This window comes from Protopterus annectens, chromosome 11.part0 (genome assembly GCF_019279795.1).
Source record: "Protopterus annectens isolate FY-2018-M chromosome 11.part0, PAN1.0, whole genome shotgun sequence".
Taxonomy (NCBI): domain Eukaryota; kingdom Metazoa; phylum Chordata; order Ceratodontiformes; family Protopteridae; genus Protopterus; species Protopterus annectens.
Window position 1 is genome coordinate 294834158 of NC_056745.1, and position 5202 is coordinate 294839359.

The 5202-nt window shown below is 37.8% G+C and overlaps 1 protein-coding gene across 9 annotated transcripts in view; it reads left to right on the forward strand.

Annotated features, from left to right (window-relative positions):
• Positions 1 to 459: 459 nt before the first annotated feature.
• ABCC9 (ATP binding cassette subfamily C member 9) overlaps positions 460 to 5202 on the forward strand; it is a 1652866-nt gene continuing 1648123 nt past the window's right edge. For 5 of the 9 annotated variants that reach the window (XM_044087793.1, XM_044087801.1, XM_044087792.1 and 2 more), the window contains exon 1: positions 1714 to 1895. The gene's annotated coding sequence lies outside the window, so the exon portion shown is untranslated. Of the gene's footprint in view, positions 557 to 841; positions 916 to 1713; positions 1896 to 1971; positions 2083 to 5202 lie in introns of those variants that run through there. The other 4 variants (XM_044087794.1, XM_044087796.1, XM_044087799.1 and 1 more) reach the window with 4 other exon arrangements.

The window sequence follows — 5202 nt, forward strand, 5'->3', positions numbered from 1 at the left end:
TTGCCCAAAGAGGGACTGTCCCTCGCAAAGTGGGACAGGTGGTAACCCTAATCCTAGTGTCCTTCATTTCCCCAAATTAAATAATAAGATCCAGAAAATGGACCAGATGTTGGGGCAACTGCAATATATAGTCTACATGGAAATACCCATGTGCTTATGAAACCTGCAGTCTTTTTGCAGATCAACGCTGGTAAAACTGATTCTAGACTCAGGATTGTATCACGCTGCATTCATGAAAGGAATGGACTTGCAGGAATTATTTCTGTCTCTCTACACTAGTGAATACATTAAATGAGTAGGCTTTAACCACTTGGAAACGTCGGGAGTAAGGCACACTTCCTTGGCGTTATCTGTGGCAAGCTATTTCTTTCCAGCCAGCTCCCCCAAACAAGCAAGGACTCTATCACTAAACCGTACATTTAATGCATCTGTCTTTAGGAATGTCCTGCGGCAATGTCCATTCAATTTTATTCACACACCGTCTTCGATTGAAAGAAGCGCTGCTGGCTTTCCGTATCGTAGCTGTCTTGGACCACTGCCATTTCTAGTCTCATAGGTAATGCAATAATAATAACGAAAGTACCAACGTGCACACTACTACTGGAAGGTGTATTTTCTGTTGAGTGTTTTAAATTTCTTAATGGTACATGTGTGTTGGGGGGGGGGGCGCAGGAGGGGCTGGTGGATAGAAAAATGACAGCTTCTTGATTTATTCAGGTCAGCACGAAAGGAAACATTACAAATAACAAAGGAGTGCTACAAAAGACCCTTTCCCTACCGTTGGCGTTGACACTTAGTTGTATGCGTTGGGTTTACCTGACAAGACATTAATGTCTCCCCTTCCCCCTTATGGTGACATACTGAGTAACCGCCTCTTAGGTCCGCAAGAAAAGCCCTTGACATGCCTCAGTCCAGGTCAGTGGGTAAAGTCGATGCATTTTAATATCTGCGTTTAAGAGTTATTTCATAGCCCCCAATAGCAGCGTAGCATCCTTTCACTTACTTATAACAAGGAGTGACTGTTTTCCAGACGGAACAAAGAAGCGGATAGCAAATTAGAAACAATCGGGCTTAGTACTTTTCACAAAAGTATTGCGTTCCGTTTTGTCAAAATACCTAGAAATCTGCAATAAAGTACATTTAATAACAGTAAAGCATGCCAGCTTTCCCAGGCACACATCGAACAATTTATCTGCATCTATAAAAGGTTGCTCATTGTCTGTCGGTTGCATATAATGAAAACAAGGATGGTTTAACTGTTATGAATCACACACACAGTCGTTGTCTTCTGATCTAAATTAACTGCTAGCACAACCTTTTGCACCATACATCTACAGTGCTTCTTGCTGCAGCGCTCCTGTTATCGCTCGTGAATCAACGTAGCCGGCATTACTGTGTTCTGGAATGTCACTGCAGAGCTCGAGCTCTTTCTGATATTAAACCTACCAACTTGGCACGCGGAAAATCAGTCACTCGTTTCAGTCTGACTAGAATTGGATCCCTCGCCATAAAATAGTTCCAGTTCTAACATCTAAACACAGTGTGTGTATTGTTAAATTTCAGTTATGTATGTACATTCCCAAATAAATGGAAGTGGGAATGAGCTTCAAGGTGCTGAAGTTGTCATTATTCAACCTTTTGGGATAAGATAGAAAAAGAGGAGGGAGGGGTTGCTGATGTCTAGCTTTTTGCTTGGCTGGGTTTGTCCCTGAAGTCTTAGTACAGTTAAGAAACTCGATAGGAGACGGACGTTTGCTTGGACAGCTGACTTGACCATCCTAAAAATAATTTTCCTCTCCAGACCCCCGCGCACTGTGCTCAGTCTCTTTCTTTCTCGCCATAAAAAGAATTCTGGGATTGACTGTCTAACAGTGGTTAAATAATACGTTTCCAAGGTAGGACTTCAGTTACAGTCCTTGTTGCTGTCCTATTTGTATGACATTTTGTAAACTGGACTGTAGGACTGACGGACCTTACTTAGTTGGCTCCCTGGACACTACAGTCTAATGCTTAATAATAGTCTGTGTTAAGGACGTCTTATTCCCTTGACAGCACCGTGATTTTTTGCCTGTGCATTACCTGGTAGGGTATAAGTAAAGTCGCTTTAGGCTGTCTTTCTGATTTTTAATATTAAACGTGTTTGCTTGCGTTTTGCTACCATGCGTCCTATTAGCAAAAACTGGAAGGGTTAATTCTGTTAGACTCAGGGCCTTTGTGATTTGTATGTGTATATGGTGGAATGGGCGCACAACATGCGTCCTGCTACTAAAAGTGCTGCTACTGGAACGTCTGTGTGCGTGTGTTGTGTTGTGGTATGGACTGTACTAGAAGGTGACGGTGGAAACAGAATGGAAAGCTGAGGGTAGGGCTACAAGTGATTTCCCCCTAAATTTGAGATTGTTTTCCATTAAACTACCGAATTTTCTTTGAGCTCTATGTCAGGCTTGATAAGGTTCTTTTTCCAGGTGCCATTATTTTAAATGAGTTTAGTCTTAAAAAAAAAAAAAAAAAAACTTGTTAAAATCAATGACCAGATGAAGCAATTTATATGTATTGAGGTCTGAGGAGCAGCATCAGACGATGTCATGATTGTTAATACTTGTCGTTTCACGTGGCAGCTTACAGTTCATTATTCTCAATGACCCCTATAGTTATTTTAACAAAGTTGGGTGTTAAACTGGCACTAAACTATTGAGTTTTACTGCAGTTTCTAAATTTTGGCTGTATATTTAATACTGTCATTGTATATCCATTCTATGTAGTAGTTGCTAATGAGTTTCAGGATGGTCTAATATGTAGGCAAAAACTTGAAACAAAGTTTGATCCATCCATCCACAACCCCCTTTTCCCATTTTTGCACATGGGGTCGAGGTGTCACTTTGATACTAAAATGCAGTGGTCAGGGGCATCATACATTTGAGGTGTCCTCTATGCTAAGACTCACTTCAGGTCTTCTTGTACATCTTTGGTGGTTGTCTGTGAGACTATTAACCACATAAACAAAGTACTATTAATTTAGTTTCTTTAATGTTGTGAGCAGAATTGATTCTAAAAGTAAAATTTAGTCTTTGTCAACACCAATATATCAAAACAAATTTTAAAATCATCAGTCACTGCCTTAGGTCCCTCTATAAGGCAGAGTATTATTATTATTAAATCGTACATTTGTGTGAGGTGCAGACTAGTGAAGAAATAATATTTTATTAAGCCTTTACTTTTTTTGTTCAGAGTCCCCCCTAAACATACAGTACAACATGACTCACCATATATTATACAGCCCTCATAATTCTCATTTTGCATAGTTATAAGATAAGGGTACTGAGTAGCAAGCCTATATGCGTACTAATCTGCAGGGTCACCACTGTAGTAAGAAATTATTTAATTAATTATGGCCAGTGTCAAAAAGATCATGTTTTATGCAGGCTCAAAATAGCCTTATCTGACAAACATGCTCACATGGAGGTGTGTAACAGTCAGTATCCCTCTTTTCTAAGACAAGCTCCCTCCTAGTCACATGATCATTCCTGATTCATCACATGACAACAGCAAGATATGAGCGCCCATCACAATCTCTGGCTTTTTGCCACAGTATATTTTTAAGTATAGGCCAGAAGGCTGTTTAAAGATAAAATGCAATGTCTTGAAATAAAATCAAATTCCATTCCTGAAAATGTTATTTTGACATCTCCCAAAACCCAAGTATAAAACATTGTTTTGTATGTCTTCAGGACTTGAGCTTTCTGCCAGATATGAAGCAAACTATACTGTCTTTGTAATGTTCTTTATCCATACTTGAATTTTCTTTTTCATATTCTATTATTTTTTACTTGTGAAATGGGATGAACAAAGAGATGATTTTATTTTATACTATTTCAAGGAAGATAAGCGTACTTATAAAAATGAACAAACCAGTTTTAGATCTGAAAGCCCACACGTGCTGTTTTACTTAAAAAGCAAATATGTAGTTTCTTCATTTCAAGCCTATCCATTTCAGTTCAAATCTCTAGCACCATTCTTTCATACTTAGTTTTCTTTCAGATGTCATAGACCTGTTCTGTCCTTTCTGATATAAATTCAACGCCTCTTAAATTTGAAGGTGATTTGACCCACAGCATCTTGCTTGCATATTTTCTTTAGAAATATGCACCCTCTAGTTTTTGATTGCCTTTTACCTGATGTTCCACAAATGTTGATTGGAAGCTAGTGAACATTTAATTTACTCTGATATCCAGTACTGTTATGTTGTTCACTGCACTGTGCATTTTAATTTTCTGGATCGAGTATGATTACCGCTCTGTATGCTGCTTCACTGTTTTGTGTTGTATTTTTATATTGTGTCGATAGGTATCCTAATACACTTACAGGTGATTCAAAAATGTGTTGTGCAATAATGTGGTTTATAGGCAATATCTGGTCCTGATGAGTCTAGAATTCATTTCTGATCTCTGATCACTATCTACATGACATTTTTTACAAATTCTTCTTGTGTCTAAGTTAATGTTTTTTACATACACAATTACTTAACCCCTCTCCAAAACAAGCTAATTGATTGTCCACATTAACTTACTCATATTTCTTTTGTCTGCATTGTGGCTGAGAAGGATCCATGAAGGGCCAGTTCACTTAACCAGTTAACACATAAATATAATTGGAATTAAACTAACCAATTCTAGAATAAGTTCAGTTATTGTTTTTAATGCTATACTACTGCCTTCTGGAATTTTTCCCTTCTGTATTTCATCTGGAACAGATCTGTGGATGTCTGACCATTTAAGCAGCAGTGTTTATTAAGTATACTGTACTGATCCCCAGCTTATGTCTGGTAGGCATTGTTGTTTCCAGTTTCATTTGAATTTAATGCTCAGCAAAGATGAAGGAATTTAAAACATGCTTAGAAGGTGTTTTCATATGCTGTGCACATTGAGCAAGTATTATATAATTATCTTACAAGCTAGCATATTTACTATGTGAATTATATGATAGAAACGATTTAATGTAACAACTGAGTAATTTTTCAAGATTTGCATGTGTGTACATTTGTTTGCATGTGTGCATGCACATACATATATGCATGTGAAATCTGATGAAAATGTGTTTCATTAAGAATGTTAACAAATTTTAAATGACTTTAGTAACTAACAAAATATCTTCAGGGGCTGACCAAATTAAATGGCAGTAAACCCTGCATAATGATGCTTTGTC